The sequence below is a fragment of the Ischnura elegans genome, chromosome 11 (genome assembly GCF_921293095.1).
Source record: "Ischnura elegans chromosome 11, ioIscEleg1.1, whole genome shotgun sequence".
Taxonomy (NCBI): domain Eukaryota; kingdom Metazoa; phylum Arthropoda; class Insecta; order Odonata; family Coenagrionidae; genus Ischnura; species Ischnura elegans.
In genome coordinates this window covers 8,768,263-8,787,661 of record NC_060256.1, presented here as the reverse complement: position 1 = coordinate 8,787,661, position 19,399 = coordinate 8,768,263, and the positions used below count along the sequence as shown (strand labels likewise).

At 36.4% G+C, this 19,399-nt stretch overlaps 1 protein-coding gene across 1 annotated transcript in view; it reads right to left on the bottom strand.

The window, feature by feature from the left end:
- Positions 1–19,399, bottom strand: part of LOC124168519 (papilin) — a 452,639-nt gene that overhangs the window by 79,137 nt on the left and 354,103 nt on the right.

Genomic DNA, 19,399 nt, shown 5'->3' with positions numbered 1-19,399 from the left:
GGCTTAAATAAGGATTATTAATACCTTATGAAAAGAAGGAAACTTTCCTACCATAGGTGATTATTAAGAGATGTTTCCCGGAGCTCTTTGCCTAATGCATGCATTGGTAATCTCAGACGATGTAAAACTCCTATCTACTCGTATAGAATCTAGGTCCCTGTGACGTCACGAGGAGTGGCATCGCATGGGCGCCAATCTGACCTTTTTCAAATGAGGTTAAAATTAATCATTACCATTCTTCTAAACTGGGATTTCTAAAACCAAATAATTTCAAATATTATGAATACGCTAATGGTGGGTAACGAATCGCAATCAAAGCCTTTCGTTTTCTTTGATGAAGGAAACTACCCTATTTTTAAATCTAACCAATTGCTGCAATCAAGTTCTCAAATCGCAAGCATCGAGGAAACAATCAATTTAATAAAATAAGCTATACATTTCGTTTACGAAGTGCTCAAGTTTTTATGTGTTCATTGGTTTTTGAAACTGAAACGGACATGCGTAGTCATTATGGATTGTTCTCCCTAGGCGTTGGCTCCCGTCGATTTTTCGCACATAAATTTCCAACTTTTGGGCGAGAATTACCGATATATTTCCTCAGAGTCTTTGTGAAATGCAACGGCATCTAAAAACGAAGGGGTCAAAGGGCAGGGTGCCCCTGGGCCAGTGGTACCGTTTGGAGAAGTATCGAGAGCAGTTGCCACTAGAGGATGGACACAATTTTCGGAAGTGAGGAATGAAGCCCCATCGCCCCTTGATACGAGGCCGCGCCGTACGGCAGATTGCGGATTACACTAGTAAGCAAAAGCAGTCGAGGTGGCTGCACAGCGAGCGAAAGCGAAGCCCAACAAAGAAATCTCCCATGATCTCAGCATCACCGTGAGAAATGATTAGCAAATGAAATACACGCCATTTTATAAAACATTATGATAAAATATAAATTTTCCCTCTTCGTGAGAATTCAACTGAATTGTGCTGATTTTCCTTGACTACTTTTTTATACTTTACCTCATAAATTGACCTACAAATGATTTTAGTCCAATAGAAATTAAATTTCCAACTGAAATAAACCATATTAAATAAAACTATCAACGGAATCAGATCCGTCAGGGATCATATCATCTGGAATTTTACCATTTCAGTCTCGATCGCATGAGAAAGAGCCGAAAATCCCTCTTGCTTATGTTTGTCTCTTATGTGTAAGTACGTCGTTCTCATGACTAAGGATTTACTCTGAAAATATCGGATGAAAACCAAAACTCCCATAATCGTTTCAAAACTCCTACATCAGTAACGAATAACGAGATATAGCCATTCACAGAGATATGTGCCAATTTAAATGGGGGCAAATGTTATTTTCGAGGTGAGAGTGGAAATTTGAAAAATGTTAAGAGAAGTAAAAGTGCATTAACTGTGTGAAATTCACAAAGTGCGATAACGAAAGCCTGTTACTATCACAACGTCACTTGCGGTATCGAAAACGATGCGGTAAACATACAAATTATCACTCCGGCGACGGTTTTACTTGGGTGACCGGAGGTGTGATCTAGAATCTAAGTGGGTACTCCATGATTCACAGTCAAGTACTATATCCTTAAGACCACCTTGTGGTCAAGAAAAAGAACGTCCATAAAATTTTGAGCATATTACAGAGGGAAGATAACGCATGAAAATACAATATGGATCCAATGACCCCATGCAGTAAATCTAGGCATAACCTATGGTAAAAGACAACAGAAATAATAGTGAAGTTTTATTTTAGTGAATATTTATGGTTACTTTTAGAAAAAAGATTTAATAGTGAAGATTTATTTTATTTGCCGCACAAATTAAGAAACTGAAAATCATTTTCGAAAAATATAAAAACATTTCACCTAAACAGACATAATAGAACAGTTAATAATATTACAAAATTATCTCGTTCGCATTGGAAAGGATATTAAAGGATAGCTCCTAAGTACAGGCATAAGGTTCTAAGGTAATTTAAAGTGGTGTTGGCATCAAATATTTAAAAACTTCGTCCTAGGAACGGATATTTCAAAACCGAATTTACAAAAATAAATTATTCAACCTTATCCGGCACTTAGCTACTGGATATATAATTTTTTTAAGCTTCTTACGAGAAAATCATCAACTCCCGTGCGGGTGTATCAGACAAAGGCAAACCGTTTCCTGCTGCTGTACACTCAAAAACTATTTTATTCATTTAAACATACTATTTACTTGGTGGGTATACAACACAAGATCCCTTATATCGTATTTTTTTCAATATCGGGAAACCATAATTCAAGTTCTCCCATTAATTATTATACGCCTAACAAAAAGGTTACACAAAAAGCACAAAGTAAGCACCTTGCAAGTCCTGTAAGTACTTCCTATGGAGATAAGAGGCTGATAAACATAAGTATATGATAATGGGACCATAAAATGTATTTTGGCACATCAAAACGAGGCTTTTTAAACCAGAGCTATCCTTATTAATGGTACAGCAGCGATAGTGGATGAAAAGCAGTCTTTACTAAAATTTCTGCAGTAATATAATTCAAAATTTTAAGAAAAGTTCGAAACTTCCAACTAGGATGGGACAAAGGAGAGTGTAAATCCTTTAAAGTTTTCCAGTATTGTATCAAAATAGAGATGGTGAATCAATAAAGCTAACAATAATGGCTATTCAACTGAATAATAAATTAAAGCTAATTTTAGTCAAAAATAAAGCCTTAAAATTAGGCTCGATCTGTTGGAAAACGAACATTATCTTTAAACAAGATATTCTTAGCGTCGAAAAGTTAAAAAAAATGTGGCCGAATATTACCTCATCTAGCGCGGAAGCCCTTGCCCAAGGCCTTCGGCGCCTTTTGCGTCTGAGGTCGTTTACAGAAGAGCGCCCCGCAAAGTGGACTATTTTGACGGCGAGTAATGGGCCAATTGAGTCGCGAGCTGGGAAGCGGCTCCCTTCCTTCCTCTGATATTGAAACTAGCTCCAAACGAGATGGTCAAGAGGGTTCAAGTTTGTTGCGTCTTCGCTAAAGAGGCGGCAGTAAAGGCGGCAGACGGGGCGACCCAGACACAAAGGCTGATGATTCATCTCTCGGAGAATATGACGCCGCTGATGAGGAACTCTTTTGGACATGGCGAAAACATCTGGCCTGCTCCGGGATCAAAATACATCCAGCGGGGTAATACAAAAAATTTGGAGTAAAGCATTGGCCCTTAACGATTCTAATGCCACGCATCTCTCAGTGTTCATCACATCTAAGTGATCCAAGCAATTAACGCCGGCGTCGTGAGTGTAAAAGTGTCACTTGTTACACGAGCGTAATGAAAACGGATGACATGGAGCATTTACGCCACATGAAAGGGAGAGTTGATGGTTAAAATTTGGCCAGCGTCGCATGAAGAAGCGTAGAGAGTTCATCCAACGTAAAATGAGGAATAAAAATGCTATAATTATTGATATAATATACTATGAACCAATTTCTTGACTTGGATATGTTTTCTCTAGAGTGTTTGACCAACACTCTCATAGAGAACAAAGGATTCTTTACCCCAGAAATTTATCGGCGTTTCAAGGAATAAATTCACCTTCTTCATGGTTTTTTTTCTACGAGTATGTTTTATTACGTAAACCTCATTAACTCTGTGAATAATCTGTCATTACACATAGTTTGAGGGCACGAATATTGAAAGTAATCGGGACTGGGCTGCTTTCTGATTTCACAAAAAGAAAAAGACACGATTAACATATTGCAAAAATATAAATGGTGTAAAATATCATAAATTAAAAACAAAACCGTAATTATTTTCAATGTATTGATCTTTAATTTCAAACTACATACTTTAAACGACAGACTATTTACAGATTTAATTAGATCTACATAAATAACATATGATAAGCACCAAAGATTAAGGTGAGTAGTAAGAGAAGGTAAGGCATTACTTCACTGAAACATCGGCGTAAGTTTGAAATAAAGAAATGAATTATTTTAATTGGCACTCCAGAGAGAACTTAACTTAGTGATTATTATTTTAATTATTACGATTATTGGTTCAAATAATAATAGCAATAGCAAAGATACGATATGTTTCAATTATATTTTACATGTCCCTGTTGGTGCAGACTCTACATTATTACCGCCGTTGAATTTCCTCTGCCTCATTTTGAATCAAGATTCCCTGATGTCTAATTTTTTTCTGAATAATTTATTTATTAAACTTCCCTGTTCAGCATGACATTCCAAGGCATTCGTTTTACCACCGTCCTATATAATTAAAATTGTCTTGTTGGATACCCATCATTTCAAGGATACAACTGAATCCGTAAGTAATCTAAAGAAAATCACAATAGTTATGGCACTTATTATTTACGGGAAAATAACAAGTTCGAGTGTCCATAAAAATTTACAACGTCAACTAACTCACGAAGCTTTCTGGTTCAACATGAAAAAAAAGATAATATTATCCACTTGCAAAAATGGATGTCTCACGGCTTTTCTAAGTCGGTTATGAAGCGTGAACAAATACTAATTGCTAATGCCAATATATATTTACGCATTACTCAAAAAAACATTTTCTCGTCTTAATAATTATATCCTAAAAAGCAAATCTATGGAATATGTTGCAGAAAATCGAAAAAACATGAAAAATATGAAAATAGCATACGTATTTAGATTGCATACTGACAATGATTGACTATGACTGATACTAACAATAAGCATACTGACTGATGACTACATATTCATTTTTTAAAGATTTGTTTTAACTATTTAAGTAAACTGAGGCACGTCTTCCACTACAGTGTTGAATAGTGACTTCAATAACAGGACTTATCTGACAATAAGTCAGCACGAGGTGCGCAGAGGAGCATTTCGTGAATACCATATTCTGATACAACGTCAAAGAGTTTTTTTCAAAGCAAAGAAGCCATGATTTCAAATTCACTTGTGCTGGAATTAAGGGTGAACATTTATTCTTGTATCTTTGGGGCTACAATAGCTTGTTTTTCGATGCAATTTCTACGAATTAAATTTATATAAAGCACCAAAACCAGAAACGGGGAATGTTTTAAGTGATGATAGTTCCGAAAATGTACAGCAAAATTGATTTACCTGTCCTCGGTTCTCATGAAGCTCTCAATTCCTTGTAATAATTCATGAATTAAATTTTTTTTAAGGCGATCTGTCTGCAAATGCACGATTAAAATAAGTATTCAACTTCTAACTACTTCTAAATGGCTCAACTTTCATTAATTTTTTTGCTATAACGATACTCGTATACTAATTATAACAGTTACTACCTAATTAGAAACACCTAAAGGATTTTAAACTTTGCCTACGTATTTATTGCGCATTCTACAAAAGTGACCAGAAAAATCGAGCGTCTTGATCGATAGAATACGATAAGGATTGTACAAAATTTCCTGTTATTCTTTTTACTACTAAATTTTTAATTTTTACTCCTGCTTCACCTAGCCTCGATTCCAACTTCGTCAGGCTATTTATTTTATATATATTTATTCGAGATCAGTAACTTATAATTACTTACATACGAAAACAACTGCACCAGTAAATTATAAAGTCAGCGACCTAAACCACAAAAAAAAAGAAAAGCAAACTTGATCAGTAAATTATTTTACTACTTTTTCCCTATTGTTTGAATGACAGCACTTTCTTTCTGGACGAGTCTTTCGAGCAATCACCATGGTGGATACTGGATGAGTAAGTGAAGAAGGGACATTGTGTAGAGAGAGGTTTTGAAGAGGGGGATGTGGGGGTTGAGTTGTCTCTGTTGGGCGATTTATGCGTCCTCTCTTCAAGTGACCCCCGGGGGGAGGGGGAGGAAATGTCGGAGGAATTCCTGGGCGGGGGTCAGCGCTTGTCCTTCTACCCAGGGGGTGGGGGTGGCCAGTCACTCTCCCCTCCCCTCCCACCCCCTCCCTCCCAACCCATTCAACGGCCCATTCCATTTCACGCGAAGCATACATAACTCGCTTGTTTATAAATATGAGGTCACCGCCCAAGTTTGAGAGGAAAAGGGAACAGTAGCCTCTCGTATTTTTCGGGCCTCCTGAACTAAAGCCGTGTCCCAATTGGCCATTTGGCTATGCCAATTCCAGGATTTAGCCATGACGCCATCTTGGAAGGATGTCCCAACTCGTTAGCCAGCATAAGGGAGGGAATTTAGGCAGCTAACGCGGCCGCCAGATTTAGGCATCGAGGAGTGCATCCTTCGCCCGACTTTTCCCATGATTCAAAGCGTGCAAAGCGTCTTCAGGAGAAAGGGCATCATGGCTGTCAACAAGGGATAGTACTTGTTTGCAAGTAGTGTTGATATTTTGAGACTTGTTCGAATAATTATTAATTTTTATTTTGTTTATAATAATGAAATTGCGTTAATGGAAGTGTAAGAATTACGGAGAAATTAGTTAATGAGAAGGCGGCGTTAATTTTAATGCTAATTAATGTTAGTATGCTTCTTATGAATGTATGTGTTATTTTATAACTTTTTATACCGATCACATGTTATCTTTTGCTACCGTTTACTTTTTTAACGTGTTAAATAATGCTTAATTATGTAACACTATGTCTAAATTCTTATTTAACACTTTTTGTACATTAGGTTAACACCCGTAAGAATAAACAATTATTATTATATGTTATTGGACAAAGTCCCGAAATTGGAATCGGAATAAGTAACAACATTTAAAATCAATAGTGATTATAAGATATGATAACGAAACCTGATTTATGTGCGTAAACCATACTTTAAATAAATTTTGAAAATAATTCCCAAGTCAGACGGTAACCGTTTGAATAGACGAAATAGACCTGTGCTTAATAATAACAAAACTAGAAATTAAATTTTTAAAATATAAGGAATTCGAAAAAGTACTTGGTTGAGAGACGATTGAAATATTAAAAACCAATTAAAAGGAATATACGCTAACATTTCGCCACAAACTTAGCTAAAACCTCTTTCACAAAACCATACGGAACTAAAAATACGAATTTGAAAGTATACCCCTACTTTACTATTACAAAAAGTTTGTCTAAGATACTAAAATTATGATTAAATACTCTTCTCTGACATTTAATACTCAAAATCACTTGACACATCATATTTTAACAATTTAGGGTGGGTTTTGTTCATCATTTGTTCAAATCATTCCGATTATCTCTTGTTTTGCATTGGCCTAGTGCCCAGTAGATGGCAGCACCTGCGTAAGGATGTCCCAATTCATGCTCCCTCGTGGTTGGCTGCCCAGAATCTGGCTGGCTAAATACATGATGCCTAATGGCTAACGAGTTGGGACACGGCTTAAAAGTTTTAGTGTTCAGGCTAGTCGGGAGCTGAGGCATTTTTAACGGTCTGCTTCTATACCTATAAAAGCAGCTCAGTTTAACATTAATGTTAACGCTTTGATGAATCGAAAAGGGATAGCCCTAGGTTAATAATTACAATTTTCCCGGTAGACCCTTTTATACATGAAAATCATTTCACCTCGTTTCTCTGAGAAATTAATTTAATATGATTTTTACAGACTCCAACTATATTTTTGCAACCTTTAAAATTATCATGACTGAGGTACAAGAATATGTTTTTTAACTGTACGAAAAATGACTCGTATTCCCTCAGTTAGTAGTAACCAGTTGGTTCGTACGCCCGATTACTCGCATGGCTGGTGCATTTTTGGTAGCGTAGCATCCGTTGACGTTCGATTGGATGTGATAAGAAAATGTTCTATTTTTAGGATGAATAAAAACTTGAGAAACTAAACAAGCATTTAAATATTTAGCAATCATAAAATAAATTGTTGTGTCAGATGAATTAGCATGCAAAATAGCCAAGTGCAACCATTCACAGCGGTTAAATTTTAGTGTTTTGCCGTTAATAATTATACGGTAAGGATTTGCTCATGAAAATATTTTGGTAACTATTTATTTATATTTACTATTGTTTTTATCCAATGTTTAAGATGATACATTATTTTTCCTAGAGTTATCTACTTCCGGAGTTCAGGTATCGCAATAGGAAAACTGTTTCAAATCGACCTCCCTCAAACACGTTTTCTGGTATTGCGATAAAAAAATTATTTAAGCATGCTTGGGAAGCATAAGACATCAATTTGGCTTAACAATATTTGCCGGATATTTCTCCGTTTTCCCTCTTCAACGACGCCATTGTCCCCAATAACAAACCAACAAAACGACTCTCACACGACACATCCACTTCCATTGCCGAGGCGGTCGTAAAAGGAGGCAATTCTTAATATCCCACAACTCCATCTAGCTCACTTCTCAAAAAAGAGCGGCTGGCTAGGGGCGGCGTGAAAGATTCTGACACCACCCTCAGGCGGTTATTATAGCCTCCTCGACTCGGCCCACTATCGCGAAGATCTCTCTCGCTCATTTATTTTTAGGACATCTATGAATACTCCCTAAATGGTGTCTAATTGTTTCACTGCAGAACCTCGAGGCTGTATACGGTGGCTTACGGTTAGCGAGAAACGGAAAAAGGAATGAAGCTGAAGAGATTCATTAACTCGACTATTTCACGGTACAATTGAGCCTCAACCGTCAGCTGCATCCATCATAAGTTTCCATGGTATTGCAATCGAAAATCATCCTACATCGTTTGCTTCAAAATTTTCGATAGTAGGAATAGCGTCTGACATATTGTTACTTAGAGGCAATAAATAATAAATCGCTCACTGCCTTATTCCGAGATCAATTCATAATTATTCTTCATACCCACTTTCATTTCAGCATAATAACGAATAGATTTATATGTTGTGCCTCTGAGCCAGTAAACCATAATACCTTAATAAATTTGACAATAAGCTACTCTTAATCCACCAAAAAAACTGAAAATAGGGGCATAAAGGACTTTTTATCCCTAAGAAATGAATTTTTACGCTAATTGCCACCTTTTAAAATCATATAAAATTGGTAGAAAATTCTGAGCTGTGGCTTTGAATATATGGGAAAGCCTTCAAAATAAATAAACAATCAATAATTCAGGAATTGTAGTAAAACAAAACTCTCATTATAGCTATATCCAAGGTCGATCCCTTGAGATACATCGGTTAATAGGAATAGAGTGGAATATATTGCTATTTGGAGGCGATAAGTATGAATTCGCTTTCCCATGCTGCCTTTCTCTGAGATGTCATTTTTTTTATTTCTACGTTAGAGAATAAAATAAAAATGTTGTGAAACTGACCTGCTATTACACAACTGAAAATTTGATAGTAGGCAAATGCAAATCCATCGATAATTTAAAATAGAGGTAAAAAGAGACTTTTTACCGCTTACGAATGGTTAAGTTGCAATTCGGGAACATTTAAAAGCGGTCGGGAATTTCATGATGCGACCTGAAAAAATGTACGCGTTCAAAAGGAACGACAGTTTGTGCCTGATATTAAGAGCTCGATCAAAAAATTTGGATGGATTGCACCCTGGAGCTCATCCTAATAACAAATACATTTAAAAAATACCCGGTGGAAATGCCAGCAAAAGGTGCTCAAATAGGATTCAAAGTGACAAGGAGTCCATAATTAAGCTTTACAGCAAAATATAAATATTTCAATTAGTTTTCATAGAAAGTTGTCATTAGAGGCACATTTACCCACTCACGAAACGTCAGTTATGCATTTGATAATGGCACGAAATAAAAATTTAGCGAAAAGTCCAGAGTCCACTTTAGTCCAGCAAGTAAAATTAGCGTGAATTGAACAAATTATTTACGAAAATTCTAAATTATAGGCAAAAGAAGAGTACGAGTGGTCCAGTAAAACAAGGTAATGCTAAATAAGTCATACGTTTTCTCCGCTTTGAACCGGATTTTCTCAATTTCCGAAAAATGCCCGGAAGGTCGTCGTTGCGAAGGAAGAGTGTAGGGTCGGGACGTCGGAATAGCGTCACGTAGCATTAGGACATTGTACGGAAAAATTCGTCGCGGCTGCCCTCTCTCCAGCAGTGGGACGTATAAGGGAGAGTTATGGGTGGGGCGGCCAAGGTCGCCCGCAAAAGGCTGAAAGGAATAAAAATGCCCATTCGAGGCGAGCGAGAAAAAGAAGGAAATTAAAATGGAGAGCCCGAGAAAAGAGGCTGGAGAGCAGAGAAGAGAATTTCCACATCAGAGAGAGAGAGAGCATATATAGATAAAGTAGAACATAAAACGATGATAATTTGAACCAATTTTTGTCATAAATTAATTTAATTACCTTGTATTACGAGGTTGTGTTACGTAACTTTCTAGGTTAATACGAGAAAATTGAAAGTGAGCATGGTAAAGTAGTAATCATTAATGAGAAATTTAGGTACTTTATAAAGAGACTAAATGGCCTTCGGTATACAGCACTTCATATTTCCTATGAGATGAAAAGAATCGCATCATATGATGTCTTATAGTAACTAAAAGGGTTAGTTTCGATCTCGATTACATTAAAAGCAAATTTATGAGTTTTAAGCCACCATATAACCTTTGGGGGATACAATGTGGTTGTGTATTGCAAGAGATAGAATTGAATTAAACTCATAGTTACACTGATGAATAGAACTATCCACTGAAATGGATATCAAGGTCAATTTAAAAATTTACGAGTTAAAATTAGTTAATAAGAAAACGATATCATCGAGCTCAAAACTGTAATATTAGTTTATAAAGTAATTGTGTACTAACTTCCTCATTAAACAACTTTGATGCTTATAATGTATAAAAAAATAGCTGGTATCTTCGACAACTGTAGAAATAACAGTATCTAAGCATGCATAGTTACATACAAGTTTGTTTTTCAAATATTTAACCCAGAATGATGCCTTAATATGTACCAATAACTTTTGGGACCTTTTTACAAAGGGTTTCTCTAAGAATTAATGTTCAAGAAATACCGTGAAAATTATAGCAGCCGTTTATGAAGTATCTATGTTAACATCTTACCTGCGATGACGCAAACATGGCAAAATGTATGTGAAATATTTTGACATAGTAAAATAGTAAGTCCCCATAAAAATACCTACATCAAACCAAAATGTTGCCTACATTAGATAACACGATATAATAAGCTTGAAACTTTAAACTTGCTTACGATGCAATGTTTACTGTACACAATGTATTACAGTACTATGAAATGCGGTATTTCATTTTGTATTCAACAGCATCAGGCATAAAACATATACTATAACCAGCTTATATTTATTAAGCAAAGAAGTTGACAGAAATTAAGGTAACACACATCGCACCAAAACTTGTTTTTTAAATATTGGATTCACCACGATACATTAATACTAATCAAAAATCATTATTGACTTTACATCAAATTTTCATTTTTTTTTCAGAAAATATTTCATTACATTATCGAACGATAGCGAAATTTATGCCATGTCTCGAAAGATTAACAATTGAATTTAATAAAATAAAATTAGCCCAAATATTATTCCCGATAATTCAATTGTCTTTTTAAAAAAATATTAGTATGCCTAGTTACAGGCAAATTTAATGAGTGATAGAAGCAAATTATTACATTTTGTGCCGAGATGAAAATCGATGTGCATGAAAAAGCTACGTATGCAGTCGGAAGGAGAGGAAAATAAAGTATTCGTTGGGATTCGAAGACGACAAGTAGACGGGGAAAAAGTGAAAGGGTCGTGTGGGTGTTACGAATGGGGGCAGAAGGGCGAAATATGAGGCTGAAACATTTAGCAAGACGAAAAACAGAAAAATAAATTACTTCATGAAATTTGAAAATTTCACGAATATTTCCCAGGGAAAAAGCTAAATGGAATACAGCCTTATATTATTTCAGTAGATCAAGTTTTTTTTTAATAATCGAACACTTATCACTACAAATGAAATGCAAATGAAAAATGCAAGAATTCAATACTAAAGTCAGAATAATTTATGTATGGAATTCGCAAGGCTGAAAGGTGTTCATTGCTTGACTACGATTAAAACCGGTGTGCTTTGCGCCATTAAATAAATAATGAATATTTTTTTTATTTTCTGACCTCGCTTTCAATATCTATTTACTGAGATAATTGAATGATCAGATGTTATCCATGCAAAAACATTAAAAGTCAGTGAAATACATGCTCAATTCACCAAGATGGCGAATGTAAGAGTGTTGGCACGTAACGGTGACAATGCCAGACGCTCAAGCAGAAAACATCATCAAAGATAAAAGGCACCGAAAATTTTCCACGAAATAAGAAATAAACTAATATTCGTGTCTCGCACAAGGCGGTAAGTGATTCAGCCGACCTTTTCAGCATAGTAATCTTCACGGACACTAAGGCACCCTTTAGTCGACGTAGAATTCTAACTCCCGCGAAATACCATATCCTACCAATGCCGTTTCTTTTACCAGGAAAAAAGACATCATATTAATGTTAAATCAATATGCTCATAACTACTATTACAGAGAGACAATAATTCTGTGGTACAGATATCAAACTTCGGGCAAAGTAAAGGCGTTTCCCTTTTTAGTTTAATTTTTAACTTTTATTTGACTCACATAATCAGGAGTAATCAAGTAAGTAATTTTTGCATTTACTTAAATTATTGACATATTTATAATTATAACTAAAAGTTAGTAATCCAAATTGTTTTCGTCTGAAGTAGAAACATAAATTATTGAAAAAGGATGCTTATCTTTAATATGAAATATCAAATTTGGAAAATATCTTAACCCATTCTAACCCTATGTTACTTCTAAGTACATCAAAATTTGATACATTTTCAGCTCTATTCAGGAAAGATATAAACTAATTGTTCTTTTGCGCTGTAAAGTTTAATTGCGAAATATGTACCTGCTACGATAATAATGATTAAGTAGACAATTTTCACATTTTTTTCGAAGCACAAATCTTGAAATTCGATCTTCTCCAGAAGGACCTCTCGGCTAGAAAGGATTGAAGCGGACTAATGATGGTGTAATATTTATAAGCATGATATTTTGGTCATGGGAAACGTTGAGTGCGTAGTGTAGTGTCGATTCATTCATTCTTGTTCCCACTGACCGCTCCTTCAATTTCGCGGCGGTCCGGAAGAAGACGGATGGATGGACGGTGGGCGTTCCCCCTCCCGTCAGCAACCAACTCCAACCCTCCTTCCATACGACCCTCCGCTCCAACCCTCCACCTTGGATCGCCGATGGACCCTCCCGAAGAGAACAGCCGCTCCGACCGGAATACTAAATCAAGCCACACGAGTCGCTGCGCCTGGTTCTTCCTTTCCGCGACCCACGCCTTCAATTCTCCATTCCTTTACACGCTTACGCACTCTCTCTCTCCACACTCCGTTCAGCATTACGTCTCACTCCGTCCTCCTTGACGTCTCCATTTCATCCGCTTCACTCTCCCTTTCTTTTTGCGCAAGTACGCCCACTCGGAATAAAAAATCACGCAACGGACTTCAGCCCTTCCGCGAACCCACCCACACCTTCGCTCTTTTCGCGATGAATCTCTGCAATGATTCCTTGGTATGATTTCGCCATTATAATGGGATTAATAACAAATTTCAACACAACGTTTATTTCAACCAACAGATTTATTTGGCTTATTAACATTCAACCGGTTCATTATCAAGGGTACAACACAGCAAGTGTCGAAACCGGTTGGGCTAAATAAGCCCTGTGTAATAAGGTACCATGTCTGCCTCACTCCCAAATCAATATTCATACGTAACGTATTATATATACCCCCTATTTGTTAGTCTTAAGTTATTGCCATTAAGGTACATGTTTGTTTATAAAACTTTAAAGTTATTTTATTTTGCGAAGTGGTAGTTTTCCAGCAATTTCTGGAACCGAGCATGGTTATAACTTACGTAGGAATGTAAATTTTCTAGTTCCTAAGCCTAATCTTTCTTTATTTAAAAGATCATTTCTTTATTTGGGGCCGAAGATTTTTAATAAATTACCTTGTTTGATCAAAGAGTTAAAGAGTATAAATAACTTTTGTAAAAAGGCCAAAGATTGGTTGTTGTCCCATGGTGATAAGGATGATCTTTTTGATGTTTGTGAATAATATACATATTATTATATATTATTTTTATATTTTTGTGAAAGGAGGAAAAAGAAATTAACTTTGTTCTGTGCACATATTATACTTTATTCTTGCTTATTGTAAGTTATTGTCACATATATGTTTCATAGTGATAATGTTTCAAAAAATTATATATACTTTCGTTTTGTTTCTGGTCTGCCGTGAAATTAATTTTTTAAGATGGTAGCTCCCATGCTGGTTTTTTTTTAACCATTGGAGCTACCTAAAGCTCCATTTGTGTTGTCCTGTTAAAAAAGTGTACATTCAAGGTTGGAGTATTAAATTCAAATTCACATTCAATTCAAATATGATGAAGCGCACGAACGAGTGCAGAATAACTAATGGGAACTATTTTGACGGGGAAAAAATAAATGTAAATGTAGAAAATATTATCACACATGGACGAATTCACCGGTACTTTTGTTGACTTATAATTCCACACTTGATCATATTATAGAAGAGGCAAAAATTAATATGCCGTTGAATTGCGACTACTTTTCCTTAAATCACTTTAAAAAAAATGTAATCGAAGCTAAAAAAAACCGATCCAATCTCGAGTCTTCAACCAGTCATGGCCATTGACGCTATCAGTTAGCCTACATTGCGTTTTGCCGTTTCTCATCTTCCCCGACCTCTCCTTCCAGCCTCTCACTCATCACTTTGACGACAACCGCAAAATAAACATCTCCAATGGCTTGCCATTATTCTTCGTCGTCCTCAACGCTTCCATCTCGATGAGTGATTTTTCTCTCACAGAACTTCCGGACGGTGTCTTCCACACAACCTTCGACGACAGTTTTTCATCGGTAAATTGCGAGTTGAAAGATGACGTAGCATTCCAGACGCACGTAACTCATCACATCTTCTTTGTCTTCCATTCCGCAGTAAACAAAACGCCCTTCGATAATTCCATGCAAATTAGGATCACGCCGAGTGTGGAAGGCTTCGCGCCCTCTGTGACGTAACCGATATTTCAGCTCCACGAAGCTCTCACTGAGACACTCACCCAGATGACCCAGAAACTGAATGCATTCCTAAATTTAATGTTTACATGGAAAGATAGGATGGCGAAATATACAGCTGGACGGTGCAAACATTTAGATATAATTTTGATTTAGCCGCTGCCTGCTTAAAATGTAACTATGGCAAACGCAAGTTACGTCAATTTCACCAAATAAATTTGTCTCTACATGCATAGCATAGAATGAAATTAATCAAAACTCTTAAATACGTAATAGCATTAAGTTCTGAAGTTAATCGGGGAAAAAAAATGATACATGGGTCACCATAATTTAATAGAACAATATGCTTTTTAAAAACTTTTCGGCTATAGTTTTTGGTTGATGGTTATTGCCAGATTTGAATTAAAATGCGTTAGTTCATTTTTATTATGGCACTAACTATCTTTATATGCGGGCGTAATAATTTTCAAGGGGTAAATATGGGAATCTGTAATGAAGAAAACATTTAGAATCCTGTACATAGCACATCCGCATAGCTTCCTTTCAGCATTAATACATGGCATCGCGTGTCCCCCATCCTCTTGCTGGGGATAAATTTCAAAACAAAGACGTCTTGAATTTTCAACGTCCCGGCAGGATCATGAAACGGAAGCATGCCCGTGTTTATGGTTGTCAAGTCTAAATAGCATTGGTATGTATGCCCGAAGGTTAATGCAGAACAGATCATGGACAGGCGCGTGAGGCAATGGGGATTTTTTGCCTGGGTGCGGCACTTTATAGAGGCGCTTTCTTAATCCGGCAACTTGCATTGTAATCACACACACACTCACACGCAGTAGCGTTCGTCTTCTGTTCTTCCACACGAGGATATTCTCGGAAGTAGGGGATAAACATCGGTGTGCCGCGTCTGCGTTTTCAGTTGCCATGGCGACACTCGGCACTCGATTTAAGAAATTCACCCCGTGAAGCAGCGGTGATGTCATGTATTTTTCCGGGTGACCTCGAAAGCCGAAACATATATCCCAGGAAGAGTGGGTGGATTATGGGTCCAAGCGGGCAAGGCGGAGAAAATAGTTGGGCCGAGAGCCTTTGTAGGAAGCGACTGACGAGCAACCGTTGAAATTCCCTCTCGGAAACTGAAATTGATTTGCTACTTACACATTAAAAGTCACCCTGGAAATTTCCACAGCTACTTTTATTCCATTTTCGGATAGATTTCAATACATTTAGTTCCATCTTTCAGTGACCTGAAGATGATATTAAATTAAATACATGTGTAATGCATGGAAACCTCGTGAAATGAAATAAAATAAGTTGTGAAAAAAATTGCTTTATTAATATGCTACAATTTCACCAGATTAAACCTGAACCAGTTCCTTACTTTTGATGAGTTTTTTTTTCTTCTAAGTAGCCGTAGTTGTTGGAGGAATTTTTTCAGTAAATTTACATTTCAGTCAAGGAATAGTTCGGGTAAATCAAACACCTTAAAAATAGTCATGTAAAACTTGAAGTAATAGATGCGTCTAACTGAAAGACTGCCCTCACTAAAATTGCTGCTTCATCCCAAAATTAAATTCATCCTATGAACATCCCTTACAAAATAAACTCGAAAAAGCTTTACTAAACGGGTTTTTCATTTTCATAATATTAGATACCTCGATAAATATTTATCAGGGTGGTACTTCGAATTAATGAGGTCATTCTTACGTTAACAATAAATGTAAACAATCGATGTGTCTGATATAATTGGTGCCTCTAGCACTCACAGATAATTTAATACTAATTCAGGGCATACGTCAATGAAACGCTTAGAGATAGTTCGTAATGAACTACTCTCACCTGGAGTTGTACAGGGTAATGCTTTTGAAGTAGGGAAAACAAATTAATAATGGGTAATTATTACGAAAGCAAGGTGTATGCATAGATTCGATAATTTATGGAATGCAGTGGGATCATAAACATGGTGCTTATTCCGAAGTAGTGGAAACTAAAGGGGGTAAAGAGTAACGATTAATTCATACGCTAAATTTTTCCATCAAGTGAATTAATGCCACGCCAATTACCACAGTATTAATATCAACTCACCATTCATAAGAAAATACGTACATACAAACATTTAATTTTAGCCACTAAATTAGCCGATATTTATCGCTGATACGTCTACAAATTAATGAATTAATTTCACACCGTTAATTCCTGATGGATAGATTTATATGTGCTGCACTCCAGAAATTCCAATAACCTCTTCTGCCCTCCTTAGGGCATCTCTGCCTCTGACCTCAATATTTAAATAAACGAAGCAACTTTTCGCATCGTCTAAAGGCCTTGGCGAACATGCGACAACCATGAGGTAAAAAGTGCGACTTCGCTCAGGATTTCCAACACATGATAAAAGTGCAAGGTACCTGGAATACTTAGGATGAGAGGAAAATGGATAGATGCTCCTGTATTATGTACTATAGACTTCGTCGTTCAATCATTACGGATGCATTGATTGCCATTACTATGCACAATCCTTTGCTGTCGAACGCAGAAGATCTTTGAAAGTCGTCAGTCGTCAATAATTTATCTAAGCTGTCGTGATTGGCCTTTGACTAAAAAGAAAAAAAGGATAACCAAAGTAGGATATTGCTCCAGTTACAAGGATGCTCAGCATAATTGCAATGCGAAACTGCAAGAGGGTTAAATCTGATATCTAAGTTATCTCGATCAGCGATATAATCAAGTTAAACCAACAAAAAATGTACCTTTTCATGGAGAGCATGAAGCAGATTTTTTTTAATTTTCTGACGAACGAAATCTACTAACACTGAGCAAATAAGTAATCTTAATTGTGAGCCTTTATACTTTTTAAAATAAATTGTGATAGTAATCAATTATTTCTTGGAGTATAGGTATGTGAAATGAAATGCAAAATGTTTGCCGACGTTAACTTCATAAATTTAGGTGATGATGAAGAAATCGAATTGATAAAATGAGAAGTAATACCCTAATTTAGCGAAAAATGGACAGACAGAAATAGATAAATTAAACGAATTAAAGTAACCTCATTGTACCCATAACTTGGACAGTAATTCATAAAGCAGAGAGGATTCCTGTCGCAGATTTTCATAATTTAATTAAAGCTATATAAATCACTTAGTTTCGAGAGAATGATATTGAAGCATTGTCTCAGGACAAAAAGTATGGAATCATTTTCTTAATGGTATGGTTGCATAGTAATGTTCTGAAATTAAGTGCGGCGTCGCCAAAACTCTATCGTTGCGATCTGCGGATGTTGTTGCTTAAAACTTATCTGTATTTGGAAGTTATTAATATTTTCCTTGCGTGGGAGATTTTGTGGCCACCCATGCAGCTAAGGAATTTATATTACGCACAGAGGAAGAGAGAGAGAGAGGGAGAGAGAGAGAGAGAGAGAGAATAGCAGACGGCGATGTGACATGCATAAGCCGAGGAGCATGATGGGACGGACAAGCATTCGATACGACAACCACGGCTTAAACACTCAAAAGTCTTAAAAATGATGGAATTTTTTAAAACTCGCAAGCTTACGAATTATAACTTTGATGATTCGTTGTCCACACACATATAATTGGAATTGAATTGTAAAATTTATGATTTTTGCTTTCATTTTCCACCATATTTTCCTTAAAATTTATTTCAATAGATAAATATTATTTCATACAGAAATATTTTCAATTTTGAACAAAATATTTAAAAAAATGTTTTCACATATTCACTTTTTGATATCGGTGTATTACATAAAGATTTCAAGATGATATAAAAAATTCCCTTCTATTTTCTCGGAAGCTACATTTTTATAGAGAAAAATGCTGACTGCTGATAAATTCCACGTCAGATAACACATTCATATCAAAATAGATTCCTAACTCATATCTTACTCATACATCACCAGTAATTGCGTTTCAAACTATAATATCGAGTTTGAAGTGTGTATTTGACGGAAATCTAACAGCTATTGCAGTTTGCACGCAATCAATGACATATTCGGCAAAGTCATCGTTGGATAATAGCTTTTAGTTCTCACAGAATACTTTATCTGGCAAACTCATTGTCGATTAAGTGTGCACTTTATGGGCCGGGCAGATTAAAAGGAGAAAGGAGGATAACTTGTACGTGACAGGTGAATAAGACGCAGAGAATTCAATTTCCTTCGGCACCACCCTTGACCCTGTATCGCTTCTGGCCGAGAGAAAGGCGAAAGGTCGCGGCGGGAAAATGGCGGGCGGTAGAACTCACTGGCGTGCTCGGAGATCGGGCGACGGCAGTGACGTCATCGGAACGCGCGCGCGAAAATAATAATGATGGTGTGCTAACGTGGGGGGGGGGGGGGGGGTTCTTAAAGAAAGAAATAGAGGAAGAGAGAGAGTGAGA